This window comes from Pseudonaja textilis, chromosome 3 (genome assembly GCF_049901715.1).
Source record: "Pseudonaja textilis isolate UNSWEBS1 chromosome 3, rPseTex1.2, whole genome shotgun sequence".
NCBI classification, from domain to species: Eukaryota; Metazoa; Chordata; class Lepidosauria; order Squamata; family Elapidae; genus Pseudonaja; species Pseudonaja textilis.
In genome coordinates this window covers 12,419,123-12,440,164 of record NC_141992.1, presented here as the reverse complement: position 1 = coordinate 12,440,164, position 21,042 = coordinate 12,419,123, and positions in this window count along the sequence as shown.

Genomic DNA, 21,042 nt, shown 5'->3' with positions numbered 1-21,042 from the left:
TTTGAATCCCATCGCTGGTCCTGAGTCATATTTGTTCTCGCTAAAGTTCCTGAACAAAATGATGTCATTTAGGTGAGATACAAAACTGACTGCTTGGGATGAGGAGTAAAGTTCAGCTTAGGGTACATGAACCTGGGATGAACTTCCGTAGATCCTCATGCTACTTCTCCAATTGACAGTTCGGCAATTTTTGTAAATTGCCTCGGATATTGAAAATGATGGCTTCCTTTTTAATTAAGGAATAAAAGAAAGGTTTGAAATTCTGGTACCGAGAGTGTGCTTGTGACATTATTTTCTTAGTACTTCATCAGGCATATTGCTGATCCTGTATAATCACCATGCTTGCTGCTTTTCAAAGCACGGAAAGAAATAAAGCTGGAATAAATGGAGTTGCTCCAGAAGCTTATCACTGCGCTATGAAAAGAAGAAAGATCTGAGTTAAACTGATTTTAATCCTGCGAGATCGTGCCATGTCCAGTGTGTGAAGCCTGTGTATGCAAAAATGTGGCAAGGCAAGGTTGCTGTTTGGTAAAAATAAGCTATTTGCTTACCCTAAAAGAATTTAAGGTCCAGCAAAAGGTTTCCATGTGCCAATCTTGGTACAGTGAAAGGATCTCTGGGTTCTACTTCAAACAGAAGTGTTTCTTGTGCGGACATTGAAAAGAAATCTGGCTTAACAATCTTTGTAGCTGGAATTCAAAAGACCTCAAGACCTGTTTCTATAGAGACAATATACTGACAATCCCTTTTTCTGCAGCATATGTGGTTTTTTTCCTTTTAGTGTTTTTCTTTTTCTCCCTGTAGCATATTATATTTTCAGGCAATTATCCTTGCACTTAAGAAGTACTAAGCTGCACAACTTTCCCTGTATTGGGACAATCTGTGGCTCTGTTGGACTAGAAAGACTGGGGGGTGGAAATTATCTATTTTAAAATAATGACCCCTTTCTGGAAATGGGAACTTGTGTCCCTGTACATCTGTGTGTAAAAGACAGACACACAAATACAATACTTACAACACATATTGTTAGGTCTATATTTGGCTTCATGGATGTTCCAGGACATAGTGAGTCTTACTTATCCTGTGAGGGTTGAAAAGACAGTTAACCAAAGAGGTATTCATCAGAAGATAAGATTTGGCATACTTACCTGCATTTACAGACATTAATTTGACTTTTACCATGGATATTTTAATGATCGTCATCTGGATCTAGTTCAAAAGAACTGGAGAAACAAAGCAACCTTCTGGACATCTAACACTTAGTGGCTGAAATGGAATCCCTCAACCCTATATTGGCTACACAACTGCCACAAATTGCCAGACCTGTTTTGCCTGAGTATAAACCTGGTAATAGGTCCTAGTATAACTTCCAAAGCATGCTCTCCCAATACCACCAAAATCTCATGGGGAGAAAAAATATTAGAAAATCCTGGCTCTGTAGAATCTTATGTCACCTCTTTCCCCAGCACTGCTTCCAATGGGCAACCCCAACATGTCAAGGATGACCTTGGTTCATCAGAACATTGCCAATGAGGGAAGACCCCCCCCCTCCTAGAAGAATGAATGTTAAAAAGGCTGAATATTATATTTCCCTGAATGAGAAATGGAGAAATATGATCTTGGAAAGCAGCCCCCACCTTCCTTAATAGTCCCAGCAGTATTTTTTCCCATTAAGAAAGACTAAGCCATCCTATCTACCAAACAAAAGCCCTTCAGCTCGAGGATGATGGAATTAAGACATGACCCTCCAGGACATAATAGGATTAACCCACTAGCAGCAGAGATCACTACATTGCACAATCTCCTAAGGACACTGCATCAGCCAAACTTCAACCAAAACTGGGAGCTCAGACAATCTCCTAGGATTTGTACATGGCACTATGGGAGTCTGACAGCAACCAATAGAATACATGTTCCTTGCATAGGAACAGGAAGCTCAAGTTCAAAGCCCAAGAGAAGGTACAAAAACCCCTCACTCTCAACTCCATGTGGTCAGGTGCCCAGAATCACCCATGTGGTTCTGTTTTATCATGAAACCATTTTCCCAATCAGCCTCCATGTTTCTAGTGTCTTCCTCCCAGCTTGGAACTGAACTGGATGGATATTTCTTCCAATACTAGTCTCATCTTGGTGCATAATGAATTGTGGGAGCAAAGTGAAACCATTTTGAGGAGAACATCCAGTGTTGGAGCCTTCTATAATTCTTTGCATTACAGGTATTTCCTCTAAGATGTTGGGCTACCTGAGGCCAAAGTTGTTATGATGAGACTGATGGTTGATAGGGTGGGGTTTAAAATAGACTGCTATGCGTTGATTATTCTCTTTCCAATGGAGAAGATTATTAGGGGAGTTCAGGAGGAATAACCTAAATGGCAATTTGTACCATTATCCATCATCCATTGCCGTTTTCTTACTCAAATTATAGGCCTACTCCTGTTGCATTCTTTCCTGCACAGATCTTGGTTCAAAGTGTACAGGAGCCAGTGTGCCCATGGACAACCTACCAAGTTGGTCAGTGCTTAACTTATGAAGTAAAGGAGTCATGCAAAGAAAGCCCATAATGGAGTTGAGCATATGTCTTCCAAAGGCTACAGGTGACCTTTTGAAGATAAATTAAATGGAATCTGGAGTACATTTTTCTACCACTACCATAACTCAACCTCTTCAATCAAAAGTTTTGGGCAAATTCCAATGACCTACCTACTTTTGTTATATGAATGGCTATTGTACTAAACAATGAAAAAAGCAAGTGTGGCTATTCATACTGGGATGAAAGCTGCACAAAAGGAGGAAATGATCACATCAACTAAACCACTAGAATCAATGAAGCGTGCTGGGGATAGCAATAAATATCTGGGTCTGGTTAGCAATAGCCTCAGTGATTCTTATTGCATTGTTCAGTGATTAACAACAAAGAAACCAGTTGAATGGATGAATATAAAGGACATTGAGATGAGATTCAACCACTCGCAACATGTAACAGACCCCAAATAAAACCAATGTCTAGAAGTTCCTATAAGTAACCAGCCAAGCCAGAATGATCTGCTTTTAGAATAGGGTTACGCTAAAGTGGAATTTTTTAAGAACAGAATTTCTTATGAACTTTTAAAAAAGAAAAATGAAAAAAATTTGTCTGGCTCAGGTATCAAAAATAGTAATAAAAAATTCAATTTAGAAGATGAGGCAGTTTGTCCAGAAGATAGGAAAAATTACCGTGGATTTAAATTACAAGGAAGTAACGTTTTCAAGGAAAAAAAAAAAAAAACCTAACAGAAAGACCAGTTAGCAGAAACTGCCTTGAGATGGGGGGATATAGAATATCAGAGTTGGAAGGGACCTTTGGAGGTCTTCTAATCCAACCTCCTGCTCAAGCAGGAAGGAATACCAGGTCCAGTCTCTTCTGAAAAGCCTCCAGTGGTAGAGCATCCACAACTTCTGAAGGCAAATCATTCCACTTGTTTATTGTTCTCACTATCAGGTAATTTCTCTTTAATTCTTGGATCTCTCTTTGATTAGCTTTCATCCATTATTTATTGTCTGCACCTTTATAACTGTCTGGTTTGGTTCTGCAACCCAACAGGACAGACACAGATTTCAGAGGATAATTAGGACTGCAGAAAAAAAACAATTACTACCAACCTGCCTTCATTCGAGGACCTGTACACTGCACGAGTCAAAAAGAGGGCTGTGAAAATATTTACAGATCCCTCACATGCTGGACATAAACTATTTCAACTCCTACCCTCAAAACAATGCTAAAGAGCTCTGCACACCAGAACAACTAGACACAAGAACAGTTTTTTCCCAAACGCCATCACTCTGCTAAACAAATAATTCCCTCAACACTGTCCAACTATTTGCAAAGTCTGCACTACTATTACTATTAATCCTCCCATCCTTTTCACCCATCTCCTCCCACTCATGACTGTATGACTATAACCTTATTGCTTGTATCCTAATGATTTTTATTGACTGTTTCCTAGTATGATTTGATTGCTTATGACTCTTATTAAGTGCTGTACCTTATGATTCTTGACTCTTGATGAATGTATCTTTTCTTTTATGTATACTGAGAGCATATGCACCACGACAAATTCCCTGTGTGTCTAATCACACTTTGCCAGTAAAGAATTCATTCATTCATTCATTCATTCATTCATTCATTCATTGCCTTACTCTCTGGTGCTTTGGAAAATAGGTTGACTCCCTCTTCTTTGTAGCAGTAGCAGCCCTTCAAATATTGGAAAACTGCTATCATGTCACCCCTGGTCCTTCTTTTCACTAGACTATCCATACCCAATACTGGCAACCATTCATCATATGTTTTACACTCCAGGCACCTAATCAGCCATCTGATATCCCTGACAGATAGCCATTTGTCAGGAATATTATAGTAGAGAGTTCCTGGACAAGGCAAGAGGTTTTGACTAGAGGGTCTCTCCAATTCTTCCATTTGATAATTCTATAATCTTGGGGGAAAGAAAGCCTAATAGTAAAAACTATTCCACAATGAAATAGATTATCCTAGGACAGTGATGGCTAACCTTTTCAGCTTGGTGTGTCGAAAATCAGGAAAAAGTGTAGCCTTCCTCGGGTTGTGTGTCACTTCAAGAAATATCAATAATTTGGTTTATGACGGACTGGGCTGGGGTGATCACACAGGGCTGTGAAACTCGTCTCCCTGATCTCAGGGCTGCAGGTGCAGGATGTGGGATCGGAAGGCCACCTTACAGGGCTGTGAACCTCATGGATCTCCTTTCCTCCTATAGCGTTCCTGAGGTAATGAAACTGACAAACCTTAGTTTATGGCGGTTAAAACTGGTTCTCTGCTGCAAAGATCTTGCGGCAGCGGTGACACCATGCCTCCACGCAACAAGCAGGGAGCAGGGATTGGAGCAGAGCACAGGCAGCTTCTAAATGTGCAGGTTTTCCCCACACCAACAGGCGTGTCAGTCAAAGTGCCTCGGCGTGTCACGAGTGACACGCGTGTCATAGGTTAGCCATCACTGTCCTAGGAGATAGTCAGCTATTACATTCCATGAAACAAAATGGCCAGTTCTCTCAAGATAGCCAAATCTCATGAGTTTTGACATTCTCTCCAGTAAAGAATCACACAATTTAATGTTCAATGCACTTTCGCCAGAATTCATGTTGGCATCACTGAAGTCTTACAAAGTACATAGTAGCATCACAACAACTCTGCTTTGTTGTCGGTATGGGAATTGAGGCTGGCAAGGAAGGAGCTGATTTCTCAGGCTTGAGAAGGTCTTTATGTAAATATATCTTGACCACCAGTGATTTGCCAACTGTCCCTGAATTTGAAGAGAGGGAAAAACAAAAACAAAACTAGAGTTTAAACTTTGACTTCTTCGGTCAATCAACTGTGATGTTTAAGGCTTCCTTTTTGTTGGCAATAAAGATTCTAATCTAGACAAATTATGTCTTGGAAACCTTTTGCCAACTCTTAGAGAGGAACTGAATTAAGGGTTAAGTATCAGGAGACTGATGATTTACTGCCTAGCCCAGGCGTGAAACCAGACAATTTGTACTGCACATCTTAAGTATCTAGGCGCACATTTATTCCTGTGGCTTATCTGTGTATTTTTGGAGTAGTTATTTAAGATATTTTTGGAATTTCTTTGAGAAGAAAGAACAGTGGGGGAACTGAGACTCAGCTAGCAGAAATTTAGGAATTATTGTAATAGATTCTTTAAAAATCACACCTTTGTGGGGAAAATGAGTTGAGTCCTGATTTGCATCTTCTTTATTAAAAGCAGAATTGTTGGGTTCTTTTTGTTTCCTATTTTTTCCTCCTTTATCCACCTTTGAGATGAGTTTATCCAAGACCTTTTACGGTTCTTCACTTATTAGTTGCTTTTATTTTTTCAACTGTTCATAGCAACAGTATTTCCACAATGACTGCATAGCAGTGGCATTTATAATGTCATCTTGTATGTATATCAATCGGGAGTTAATAATATTGAGTCCTGTAGCTCCTTGGTGAAACTTGTAGCCTCTGGACAAGAAAGAAAACAAAGCCTGAGGAACGAAACGTTATATGAAGTAGCACATGAAATGTTTAATATTGACAGGAGCCCCTGCTGAACAAGAAAACAAAATGTAGGTGACTTACTGAGGAGAAGGGATGGCAGAACCTGGGAGTGGAGTGGAAAGGGAGATCAACTTAGAATCCCTACATAGTTACATAGAACTAAATCCAACCCCCCATGAGTGCCATTGACCCCTTGTCTTACTCTAAGTAGGTACCAACTACTTAGTTGAAAACATTCCCATTAGTTGAGAACATTCCCATTCCCACTTTTAGAAATAAAGTGGTTTAATTGAACTTTCACATGTGGACCTGGTCTTTTGCACTTGACACTTGTAGAGCAATCCTACTGGTAGATTGTTATGATAGCACGGCAATGTTTTTTTCTTGACATATGTCTCACCTATTTTAGAACAACCAGACACAAGAACAGTTTTTTCCCAAAAGCCGTCCCTCTGCTAAACAAATAATTCCCCTCAACCCTGTTCAACTATTACAAAGTCTGCACTACTGTTAATCTTGTCATCACTCCTTATCACTCATCCCCTCCCACTTGTGACTGTATGACTGTAACTTTGTTGCTTGTATACTTACGATTCATATTGACTTTTATCTTTTCTTTTGTGTATACTGAGAGTATTTACACCAAGACAAATTCCTTTTGTGTCCAATCACACTTGGCCAATAAAGCTATTCTATTCTATTCTATTCTATTCTATTCTATTCTATTCTATTCTATTCTATTCTGTTCTGTTCTGTTCTGTTCTGTTCTATTCTATTCTATTCTATTCTATTCTATTCTATTCTATTCTATTCTACTCCTTCATCTAGTCCACCATGGAAACCATCATAGATAGCAGCCAGCCCCCAAATTTATTATTCCAAGGATGAGAAGCAGTGGCCTCAGATCCACCCATTCCAAAGCGTCCTAGCTATTCCCAGGATACCCCAAGTTTTCTCCTATTAATTAAAACAACCTACTATTGATATAATTAATGCAATTAGCAAATTAGATATATTTACTTGAAGCAGGAGTCAATTAATTTAGCATGTAGCATTATGGTCAAGCAACAACAGCCTAACATGATTTGGTCCCATCCAGACAGTTAGGTTATTCCTGTACAATGAAATTTCATCAGAGCATAGTAATAGCTAATGCTGGCAGATAAGGCACACCCTGGCTGAAAAACCTCTGCATGCACAGTTTCACAAAAACACTGCAATCTAGTTTCATGCGGGAATATCTAAAGAACAAAAGCATTGATAGCTGCCAGCCTTCATGTACAGATGACACTAAAATAGGAAGAAAATAGTGATTCCCAGGTCAAAAGAGGTAGGTGAGATGGAGAGGGAAAAGACCATTTGCAAAGTCAGACACATAGTTTACCAATGAAAGATAATCAGTCACTGTGATGAATTGTCAGGCATGAAGAGTCAGGACTACATGTTAAATTCTACTTAAGCTGATTTATTGCTCATGCCTATAGACCAGAATCTAGTCAACTAAGGGTCAGCACTAGAGTGAGGTTAGATAAGAATGAACAGAATTCAAGGGAGATTAGACTTGGATCGTTTGTGGGAAAGTAACAATTCCAGGCTGATTCCACCCTTGACTCCACCTTCAGGCTGTGCCTCTCCTTCTCCTATGTGAGACCACTTTTACCCAGAATCTTTCCTTGGATCTTCACATGCACTCAAAAGGGTGCCTATATGGATGTCTATAGGGGAAGGGGAGAGGATAGAAGAGGAAGGATTCATCTGGTATAGCTGGTACATATACTTGACCCTCAGAGGTCCTTCTTTGCAATTAAATAACACCAAACTGTTTCATACCAATCCATTTCTCAAATTATGTTGATTCTCAGATGATACAAATTCCTTTTCTTGCAGATATTCAAGATCCTTAGCAAAAAAAAAAAAAACAGATTGTCCATTTAGTCTGAATCCCTCAGCCTCAGGCACATCTGTTTAAGAAACAATGCAAATACCCTATATAATAACCATGTCAGATATTGGCATCCAGTGGCAGTGCTGGTGTCAGGCCTGCCTCCATTCAAAACCCAAGAAAGAAAACCCTCAACTCCATTGAGGTAGAGACGAGGTACTTTTACTGAGTTTGAAATGATAGCAGCAAAAGCAAGTCAAGATCTGAGTCAGACCACACAAAAGTTACAGATTGAAAGTCTCCCCAAACCCCTCCCCCCAGGGTGCCTTGCTGAGTGTCCAACCAACATTCAGGTATTTCACCCATTTGGAGTCCTAGGACGGTTGGCCTTGACATGGTATAAACAACTCCACTCAGCGGCACAGTAATTCTTGAGAGCAAACCTCCTTTTTAGTTCACAGGGGACTTCACCTCACCAGCCCACTTCCCCAACCCAAATGCCATGCCCCTACCCTCCCCATTACTATGGCAGCCGATAGTAAGCATGCATCAAAGTAGAATCCCATGCTGGAGACTGGCTGACAGCTGGGATGTGTATGTGTATGTGTGTGGAATGACGAAACACAATCACTTCATCATTCAAATGCAATGCCACGAGTTGCATATTTGCATTAGATACGAGGATGCAGGTACATTATGGTGGCATCTAATTTTGGTTTCTGATTTACTGGAAAGGCTGCTGCTAGTGGTCCATTTACTGGCCAAGTATACTGAGTAAAAGTATTGAATAAAGAGAAATGGCCATAAAACCACCACTTTGTCTGGTCTGTATTTGCCCCACGATAGTTTTAATAAATTTAGATTATTTTACCAAAGATCGTATCGCAAATCCAAATGGTTGTGAGCCATGATACTGCAGCAATTCCCCCCCTTTTTTTGCATCTGTTACTGCAGTAAAATCAAATCTGAAAGTTATATGTATCCCTTGGCAATAAAAAAAAAAATCATAACTGGAAATCGTTTAGAAATTTATAGCAGAGAAAATATACCAAAGGCATTTGGTCAACTGGTCTCTGGGTTCTACTCTACCACTTTTACTCACACAAAGGGCTTATTGCATTACATGGGAGCAACATTTTTCAAGGGCTTTTTGGAAAATTGCAATTATTGATAATCACATGAAAATAAAATACACGTCAAAGCAGATTTGCAAAGGATTTGTAATTTGGTCACTGTGATGATGGAATTAATTGGTCATTTTGGAGAGCTGCAATATGCAGAGTGGGAAGTAGACATCAGGAAAGTGTTAATCACATGTGATGCTAATTGAAATCACCTTGTTGAGTTATTTTTTTGAAAAATAAAATCACAGATATATATTTTTCTGGGAACTGCATTAATAAGGGAGGAACGATCTAAGTCGTTCTGATCAGCTCCTTGAGCAGATATGTTTTCAATATCTCAGGGGCTGCCAGAAAGAAGAGGGAGTCAAGCTATTCTCCAAAGCACCTGAGGGCAGGACAAGAAGCAATGGGTGGAAACTAATCAAGGAGAGAAGCAACTTAAAACTAAGGAGAAATTTCCTGACAGTAAGAACAATCAACTAGTGGATTGACTTGCCTCTAGAAGGTGTGAATGCTCCAACACTGGAAGTTTTAAAGAAGAGATTGGATAATCATTTGTCTGAAATGGTATAGGGTTTCCTGCCTAAGCAAGGGGTTGGACTAGAAGACCTCCAAGGTCCCTTCCAACTCTGTTATTCTGTTCTGTTCTGTTCTGTTCTATTCTATTCTATTCTATTCTATTCTATTCTATTCTATTCTATCCTCAACACTCAAGAGTCCATTTGAATGTAAATTTAGATATGTCACCAAGAATTGCATTACTGTTACTGGTGGAAAAACGGGATATAAATGAAACAAAAAAGGAATTGATTGTAAATTTGATAATGGCTTCTAGATTAGTGATGGCTAAATATTGGGGACAAAATTGGGATATTCAAAGAAATGAGTGGTGTAATGAAATTTAGAGTATGGCAACAAATGATGAATTAACAACAGAAATTAAATTTTTAAAAAGGGATGATTGAAGCAAATAATTTTAATAAAATATGAGGGTTTTTTTTTATAAAAACAGTGTTGGTGGAAGGGAAAGGGAATAAACTTATTCAAGAATATATGTCATTCTGGAAGGGATAAGGGCACAATTGAATTAAATTAAAATCATCAATGATCAAAACACAGTAGATAAAAAAAAATCATCAATAGCTCTGATGATGTTACCTAATTTGGGTAATGAAATTTCTACAAGAAAATGAACAAGCTCAGAGAGCACCAAGGTTCCCCAGATAAAATCATTAGCAGATAAAATCATTAACACCAGATGGCAAAGGATGAACTAGACACATGGGGAGGGGGTGTGTTAAGTTTTAATTAGTCAACCACTTCCAGTATGAAGCTCCCCCATTGGGTCCCCAAGCCATCCAATAGAGGCAGCTCTTAAGGCTCTTATGAAACCCCAGGAAGGTAGGAGCCAATCCCACCTCAGGAGGTAAGATGTTCTAGAGGGCGGGATCTATAGTTCTTCTGGATATCGCCAGAAAAATTCCTTAGTTGATGGGATCTGCAGTGTGCCAGTGGAGGAATTCATTTTTTTTAATACTGGTTCTGTGGGCGTGGCTTGGTGGGGGTGGCAGGGGAAGGATTCTGCAAAAATCTCCATTCCCACCCTACTCCTGAGGGAAGGTTGCTGGAAAATCCACATTCCCTCCCCACCCCACTAACCTGCTTTCCAACTCCATTCTCCTTTGCAGGGCACAAAAAGAAGACCCAGCCAATCAGCTGGAACTCAGGAGGCAGAGAATAGACGGGGGCAGGGGCAGTCAGAGGTGGTGTTTGCCAGTTCTCTGAACTACTCAAAATTTCTGTTACCGGTTCTCCAGAACTGGTCAGAACTTGCTGAATACCATCTCTGCAGTGTACCCCCTCTGTTGGCATGGGATAGGATGGGCCAGTCCCATCAGAATGAGATGGTTCTTTAAGTAGCCTGGACCCATGCCAAAACCATTTCTGGTTGGTTTTCCTGCACCCAGAAACAAATGAGTTTGAGTAGGATCATTATGAACTGTTCTAACACACTAACAAAGCAGGGTACACTTACTCTTACAACAAGTAGAATAATTCACTTACTTTTAACTGGGGTGCTCTGTGGAAGCTATTAAATAGTGGAGAACTTCCAGGCCATTGACCAGATGCTGCACAGCAGGACTTCTCATTTCATCTACTAACACAACATGAATGCAGCCTATAATACTGTTGTTTTCCAACAATACAGTACAGTACACAATACAGGGACCCAGCTCTCAAGCCTCAAAGGTAGGGTGAAGTTGCAGTCTTGCAGCATCATTTCCATAATGTTCTCCTTGTAGGCTTCCTAAAAGCATCTACTGTTTCCGAAAGCTTATCTTTGGTTCCTATAAGGCTTGTGCACATTAAAGCAGTCATTTGATGCCACCCAAGAAAGGCTTGCTGCATCCATTATCAAACAGTTATGTTTACCAGAGAAGCTGAGGATTGAATTATTAAAACCTCCAGAGGTTCATAAGTTGTCCATCCTCGAATTAAAAGGTTTGCCAGTGTATTCAGAATACCACAAAACATGTTTACAAACTGTGCTATTCTGCCATGGATCTCTTGGGAGTAAATTTCAGTGTTCCACTCCCACTGGAAGTCCAGGAGAAGAAACATTTTCCAGGATGCTTCTCCAGTTAATGTTTATCCTTCTGTCCCTTACACTAGACCAGTCAGATCTCCTGTGTAAAAGTTTTTTTAATAGCACCTCATTTACGAAACCTACTCCTCAGAAATAAGTTCCTATATTTGATACTCTTTCTCCAAAGCACACACTCATATATTTTAAGATCTCATTTTATATTACTGCTACAATGTCCCTATTATTATCTTTGAGATAGCGAGGGGAACACAACTCCTCCTCCTCCTCCTCCTCTTCCTCCTCCTCCAGGGAGCTAACTGGAATTTTCAAACTCCAGCTGAAAATGTGAATTATTAAATAGAAAAAGGAAAAAAGAAAGTTATTTTCCATGATGCTTATCGTGTTATGATGAATAAATACAATTTGGGAACTCAGTTGAAACATTGCAATCAGTGATATAGGTCACTGAATAAATCATGCATTTACAATAATCTTATTTTATTAGCAAATTAAAAGCTCTGCAACCTTGATTAAATTGCTGCTAACGTGTACATTTCTATTTTAAAAAATGGGGGAGGGGAGTATTGAATCTTTGGAAGGTAACTTTGTGATTCATGAATAAGGACCTAAACTGCATACAGGCATACATGCATACATACATACATACATACATACATACCCTTCTCATACCTATGCATGACATGTGTCTTCCTCAATCTCAAGTCCTCTACCAGAGGCCAGGGAGTTTGAGAATTCTGCACATATTTTAGCTGTTCCTACCACTGGACCAGTGGTGGGATTCAAAATATTTTACTACCAGTTCTGTGGGTGTGGCTTGGTGGGAGTGGCATGGCTTGGTGGGCGTGGCTTGGTGGGCGTGGCAAGGGAAGGATAGTGTAAAATCTCCATTCCCACACCATTCAGGGGAAGGATACTGCAGAATCTCCATTCCCACCCCACTCCTGGGGGAAGGTTACTGCAAAATCCCATTCCCTCCCCACCCCATTAACCTGGATTACATCCCAGAGTTTTAAAGGAGCTGGCAGAGGTCATCTCAGAACCACTGCACCATATCTTTCAAAAATCCTGGAACACTGGAGAACTGCCAGAGGACTGGAAAAGAGCTGATGTGGTTCCCATCTTCAAAAAAGGGAAAAAAAAAACAGACCCAGGAAACTATAGACCAATCAGCCTAACATCAATACCCGGGAAGATACTGGAAAAGATAATAAAAAAAACAGATCTGCCAACATCTAGAAACAAGTAAAGTGATAACTAGCAGTCAGCACGAGTTTGTTAAAAACAGATCATGCCAAACCAATCTTATTTCATTCTTCAACACAGTGACTAAATTAGTAGACCAGCAAAATATTGTGGACGTAACATATTTAGATTTCAGCAAGGCATTCGATAAAGTAGACCACAACCTACTTCTTAGTAAGCTAGAAAAAAGTGGAATAGATAGCACCACCCCTAGAGGGACACGCAACTGGCTGGCAAACCATACTCAACGAGTAGTCCTTAATGGGTCTAAGCCTACATGGGGGTAAGTAAGCAGTGAGGTGCCACAAGGTTCCATCTTAGGCCCAGTGCTCTTCAATATCTTCATTAACGACATAGATGAGGGAATAGAAGGGGAACTTACCAAATTTGCAGATGATACTAAGCTGGCAGGAATAGCTAACACCCAAGAAGATAGGCTCAAGATCCAGATGGATCTTGACAGACTAGAACACTGGGCCATATCTAATAAAATGAAATTCAATATAGAGAAAAGTAAAGTCCTACACTTAGGCAAGAAAAACCAAAAGTACACATATAGACAGGGTGAAACCAGGCTCAATAGCAGTGACTGTGAGAGGGATCTTGGAGTCTTGGTGGACAATCAGCTAAATATGAGCCAGCAGTGTGCAGCAGCAGCCAGAAAATCTAATCAATCTTAAGTTGCATTAACAGAGGAATACAATCAAGATCAAGTGATGTACTCATACCACTCTATAAAGCCTTAGTAAGACCACACCTTGAGTACTGCATCCAGTTTTGTTCACCACATTATAAAAAAGATGTTGAGACTCTAGAAAAAGTACAGAGAACAACCAGGATGATTAGGGGACTGGAGGCTAAAACATACAACGAACGGTTGCAGGAACTGGGCTTGGCTAGTCTGGTGAAGAGAAGGACCAGGGGAGACATGATAGTGCTCTTCCAATAACTGAGGGGCTGCCACAGGGAGGAAGAGGTCAATCTATTTTCTAAAGCTCCTGTAGGCCAGACAAGGAATAATGGATGGAAACTAAACAAGGAGAGATTTAACCTGGAAATAAGGAGAAACTTTCTGACAGTGAGAACAATCAACCAATGGAACAGCTTGCCCTCGGAAGTTATGGGAGCACCATCAGTTGAGACTTTCAAGAAGAGATTGGACTGCCATTTGTCAGAAATTGTGTAGGGTCTCCCGCTTGGGTGAGGTGTTGGACTAGATGACCTACAAGATCCCTTCCAACTCTGATTATCTGTATCTGCTTTCCAGCACCGTTCTCCTATGCAGGGCAACAAAAGAAGACCCAGATGATCAGCTGGGATTCAGGAGGCAGAGAATAGATGGGGGTGGGGGCAGTGGTCGGTTCTCTGAACTACTCAAAATTTCCACTACCAGTTCTCCAAAACTGGTCAGAACCTGCTGAATACCGCCTCTGCAGTGGGTCTGGACAGAGAGCTCTGTTGCTGTTTCTGTGCTCCTACCATTACTGGGGCCATTTGGTTTTGACTTTCCACATCCTTTTCAGTTCCTATTTCAGGCCCTGGTACTTGTCCAGATTCTCATACTTTTTTCTTCTTGATATTGCGGTCATTTGGCTCTGCTATATCTATCACCAATGTCTTTTAGTCCTTGACTTTTACCGTGATGTCTGGTTGATCGATCAATAGTTGACATTCCTGGTTTTGCATCCACCCAAATCTCTGAAATTTAAGCCATGAGTTTATAAAGTGTAAGCAAATAGGAGCTTTAGAGACCCAAAGAACTTATTAAAATCAACATGGAGTCATGGGAAAACTAATTAGGAGCATATGAACACAAATAGAGTTACATGTCTATAAACAATGTACCATGTGAGAAATAATTATTTCTGTAGGAAAAGAGAGAGAACCAGGTATTACAATTGAAACAGGAATTAACTATTACTAAAAATAAATAAGGAAAGATCTTGCAGTATTTTTATTCTAATGAAACTTTCAGGGAAGGAATGCATCTCAGCACTTTTTTTTCCCTGCCACATCCTGTGCAAATGAAACCTATACATTGCTTTATGTTTTAATCATCAAGATTCAGAGTTCCAAATGTAGATGTAGCAAAAGCAAATTAACAGTCCAGTCTTAAGAGCTGCTATTCTGCAATCAGATGTAGAGGAACTAGGGAATGTACTAGCTTCATAAGTCTCTACCTCTTGCAGGATTATGTGCACGATGGAGTTACAATGGAGCACGGTCGGTCACTGGGTTAGGTTCAGGGGTGGGATTCTATAGGTTCGCAACTACTCGCTAGAACCAGTTGTTAACATTCTAAGCAGTTCAGAGAACCAGTTGTTAGAAGAAATTACTAGCCTAATCTTGTAAGGAAGGCAGGAAGGAAACATTCTGGTGTTGCTTACAGAAACTGCCTCTCCTTATTACATTCTTGGCAGGACTAGACTTCCTGTCTCAGGAACGTCTCTGGCTTTTTTCACTTCCTTTGCTAGTACTTTGCTTGTGTGGAGTGACCATTCAAAGTTACAATGGCACTGAAAAAAGGTGACTTAGGACCGTTTTTCACACTTACGACTGTTGCACCATCCCCACAGTCATGAGAGGCCAGGCGAGGAGATGCATGCCTCGATGTGAGTGATGTTGAGTTGACCATACCCAGACAGTCACATGACCACCAAGCCATGCCCACCAACTAAGCCACACCTACAGAACCGGTTGTTAAAAAATTTGAATCCCACCCCTGGTTAGGTTGGAGGTTAGCAAGCCCACGTTTGAAACCTGAGAGCTGCTATGTGTCAGAGTGAGCTCCCAGTACTTGCTCCAACTCCTTGCAGGGACATGAAAGGAACCCCCTCTTGCATCCCCTGGGCAATGGTGATGTCACCAGGTAATCCTTTCAATCTGGAGGCATGGTGTGTTCTGACCAAGGCTTCCTAAGACACCAACAAACACACATAAAATCCAAACCTCTTTTATTTTAGTTCAATGGCTGTGAATTATTGTCATTCACAGCCTGGAATGAGTTTCAATCAGCTATAAATAAAACGAACAATGTTGCTTCCTGCAAAGGTTTTCCTACCTTTGCTCTTCCTTTATACCTTATGAGAGGGGCAATCATCTCCAAGCCTTACTCCTGAGTTGCCCCTTTTGTCTCAGCTTCTCTTGGCTTCTAGCAGCTCTGCGCACACATGTACTGGGAACAGGCTCCCCTTGCTCCTCTGCCTCACTGCTGCCAGATTCAGGAGGCTCCAGAGTCACCACATAACTCCCAGATGGTCCTGGTGCCATCTCTGTATTGACACAGGACCCTCATCCAAGTCCTCCCCAGACTCCTGGACTGGTCCATGATCTTCCCCACTGTCTGATTCTGCTGCTGTCTGCACAGGCTGCCTGCAAATCACAACACTGTGCTTCCAACATGAACAGGAATGGAATCCACACATTTACCTCTCACTGGCTCCCTAGATGAGGTTCATCCAGCAAAACATCCTTACATCAGGGGAAAAGATCAACAGTTGAGCTGATTGCTTAGACTGCATCATGTAATCTCCTATAGGCCTTACGGTGGAGAGAGATAGATACATGATTAAAAAATGATCACTACTCCCTAGTACTAGCTATATGACATCCCTCTGAAAACAAATAACAGAAGCAGTGTGCACCCCCCATGCTGGGAAAATACAGGGAGTCCTACACTTACAGGAGTTCATTTAGTGACCATTCAAAGTTACGATGGCACTGAAAAAAAGTGACTTAGGACCATTTTTCACACTTAATGACCGTTGCAGCATGCCCATGGTCACATGATCAAAATTCAGACATTTGGCAAATGACTCATATTTATGACAGACACAATGTCTTGTTCTGACACACGCCCTTTTCCAACAAATCAAACACAATTCAAAAAGAACAGAAACCTTGTAATGGTTTTACAAAATAATTAGCTGTGGTAAGCACAAGCCTTGCCAAACTGTGCGGGACTTGCCAAAAGATAACAGACAAAAAATAATTTGCAAAATAAGAATCTTCAAATATGAAGCATTTTCTTATCCTATAATATACAAAAAGGAACAAACAGTTAGATATGGTGAAATATTAAATGAAAAGGGTGAACTTAAATCTATGCAAAAACTAGAGGAACAAGATATAAAGATGAATTGGTTTTCATCTGCGCAAATACATTCAAGGTATGATAAAGATTCTAAAACAGAAGGTTTCTATGATAAATTGACTGATTTAGATAAGATTTTGACAGATACTGATGAAAAGGTGATTAAAAAACTATATGGATATTTATTAGAAACTAAACTAGAAGAAGAACAAGTTAAAGAAACTATGATTGCTTGGGGGAAGAATTTTGGATATGGGATTGATCTAGAGAAATGGCAACAATTGTGGTGTCAAAATTATAAAATGACAATGTCAACAGCATATAAAGAAAATTTGTATAAGATGTTTTACAGGTGGCATTTTCTGCCGACAAGAATAGCAAGAATGTTCAAGAATAAATCCAAAAAATGTTGGAAATGTCATCAGATACCTGGCTCATATTACCACATGTGGTGGACGTGCCTGGGTGCCAAAAAATATTGGACCAAAATCCACACATGGTTGGAAAAAATGACAAAAAAAGCATATAGACTTGAAACCAGAGATATTTTTATTGGGAATTTTACCTGAAATATATACTAAAGAATTGAAATATTTGATTGTAAATGTATTAACAGTGGCTAGGATTGTATTTGCTAAAAACTGGAAAAATGAGAAAATACCAACACAGGAGGAAGTTATTAAGAAAATATTGGAATGTGCTGAAATGAGTAGATTGACATTTGAAATCAGAGAACAAGAAGATAAACAATTTTATAAAATTTGGGATCTATTTTATCAATGGTTAGACAATAAAACATGGTAATGAAATATGTAGATTTTTAGAACATAATGAATATATAAAGGTGTATTTTTTATTATATCTTCAAAATGATTATAGGATAGATTTGAGATGGAAATATGAACTGTCATAAAATAAATTAAGTAAAATATGGATTATTTTGTAAAACATGAATGAATAATAGTATAGTCAAATGATTGATTAACAATGATATTAATGTATTTAGGAATATTTGATTGACAATATAAGAACATATACAATGTAATTTTAATTGAAGATTACGAAGTGGAAGCACAAAACAATTTGTAAACCAACCGACACACTGTATGTATATATATGAAAGATGGTTTGATGTTTTTATGTTGTCTTTGTTTATGTTTGTCTTAAAAAAGCAATAAAAAACTTTTTTTAAAAAGAATCTTCAAATACAAACTCAGGATACTGGAATGTCCACGAGGCTGGAGTTTCAAAACATCTTTGCCTTCTGCAAAGAAAGATAGTTTCACAGCTAGCTTTTATCTTCTTGAAGGAGGGGCCATTACCTTGCAGCCTTACTCCTGAGTTGCTCATGATGTTGTAACTGCTCTTTCCTATGAGCAATCCTACGAGCACAGGCACTTGGCACAGGCTCCTTGAGAACCTCCTCATCACTACTGCTAGCCCCCACAATCTCTGAAGGCAGCAGTCCACTCCCTAATGGTCCTGACCCCTCATCTGAGCCCTCAGTCTCCTCAGCCGTCCGCACCTGCTGCCAGCTAACCACAACATGTCTCAAGGTCATGTGGTCAACTCTTGTGATCTTCTGCCAAGCAAAGTCAATGGGGAAACTAGATTCACTTAACAACCATGTTACTAACTTAACAATTGCACTTAACAAGACAAGTCATAAATGGGTCAAAACTCACTTAATAAATGTTTCACTAGCAACAGAAATGTTGGGCTCAGTTGTGGTCATAAGTTGAGGATTACCTGTATGTGGCAGATGTATGAATTACGTGGAATGAAAGTAGTGCAAAAGCAGCCTTACTTTTTTTCTTAACCTATCTAGGATGGACATTATAAGTTTTGATCAGGGAGTCTTGGCAGCCCTGGCTGAAATTGAGACAATGTCCAAAATAAGTAAGTGACATGTTCATAAAACTAAGAGGAATATTTATCTGATGCAACGGTGAAGCCTGAACCACAAGGAAACCGCTCTTCCATATTTTTTAACTCATCCTCCATTCCACAAAGGTCCCTATATGGATATATCCAATTTGAAAGAATTACGGTACAAATACTGTAGGTATCTAGAAAAAGGGAGCTTGGAAAGTGAACTTTAACCATATTTCAGAATGGGTCCCTCGCTCTCCATTCCTTATTTCTCCTTTCGATCCTTTCTTGGTCTCACCCAATTTAATAAGACAACAAAGGACAATCCTGTTTGATCAGAAGAATCTTACTCCTTGTCAAACAAAACAAATTTTCATTACTCCTTATATGTTCAGCCTGAACACTCAGAATGTAAACTAGTGCCAGCTATAATATTCCCACGTTGAATTGGAATATTTAAAAGAAAATTGCAATTGTGTTCAAGTGGATAGAGATACATTCCAGTAAATGTTTAGGAATCCAATCCAATCTTGATTCTTTATTGCATGCAAGAACATATTCAGCAGAATGACTTTTTCCCCCATAACCTCCAGTTCATTATTAGGAAGCTGCCAGTAAAAGAAATAACTTGTCTTCCATGATTAGATTTCTGAAAAGCTCCCAGAGATACATAGATAGGTTTCCTTTCCCTTGCAAAAAAAAAAAAAAAATGGATAAGACCTGGAAAGCAGACCAAGTACCTATATTTCATGTTCTATTTTATTCACATTTTGCAATATTACTGACAGTCTGAACCAGTTCTTTCCATAGTTTGAAAATCCTCATGAAAAATTCTTAGTACTATTCACTTCTCTTCCTGAACTTCTACGAAATGATCAGTACAAAAAAAAATGGATCATGATCATCATAGCAACATTATTTTGATTTTTTTCTCCCCCCTTCTATTCTAAAATGTAGTAAAGAGTAAGAAAAATTGTGCTTCTGTTTTCAAATTCCTACTCAGTTACATACAGAGGCATCTGTTATACTGTATTCCCTTTCTAGCCAGCAGTATTATACAAAACACAGATAAAGAGTAAGTAGTGTATCATGAAACGAAAAGCACGCAGAGAAGAAAGGGTATGATAGGATAATAACAGAGTTGAAAGGGACCTTAGAGGTATCCAGTCCAACCCCTTGCCTAAGCTGGAAACCCTAAACCATTTCAGACAAGGGGTTGTCCAATGTCTTCCCCAAAAAAATTTGCCCATACTATCATTGTTTCTTTCACTTGTTCATCTTCCATTTTAAGGCTTAGTAAACTATATATTTTCTTTATTAATTTTTCATCTGATGCTAATAATATCCGATCAAATACAGTCAAGATATGAGAAAGGTGAGAAGACATACAGTGTTTTTTTTTTTATTTCTGGTAACTGAGGGCATAATACCTTAAGTTCTGTTACTCTGTAAAAATCTATCTCTAAATATCTCTTTCTCTAAATTGTTAAGAGTTGACATTGGCTTTATGGCACATAATCAATCAATCAGTCTTTTCATTGACCAAATCCTCTTTATATGACCAGACTATTTCAAGTTCCTTCTTTAATACTGATCATTTATTTTTGCATTCAATCTACATTCCTTCATCATTCATTCTTGACCTTGTCTCTTTTCACTTTATCACAGATTTCTTAACATCTCCTTCCCATTGCTTTTAACTTGCTTTAAAGTTATTTCCAAATTGGTGAATCTCACTTTCATGTAATAATTAAATGGAAACACACTTTTACTGATGATGTTACCTAGCTGGGTAATGAAATGTCTTCAAGAAACAACCAAGCTCAGAGACCACTGTTGAGGTAATTCCCCATTAGGAGAATGAGTGCACACAGGGAGACGTAGTGAGAGTGGTGTTGAATAACACATGACCAGCACACAGATACACTGAATAGTAAAATGTATGTTTTACTTCCAGTAAACGGTTAAGCAAAGTCCAACAAACAGACCAAGTCATTCACAGTTAAAGCAGTCAGTTTTCAGTCCAGGGATAATCCAAATAACAAAGTCCAGTATCATAAACAGTTCAGTAAATAGACTCACAGCAATCCAAGAAGAACAACAATCAGCAACAGTCAATAGGGAAAAATGCAGGAACCAAAAACAGCCAATATCAGAACATCTAGCAAC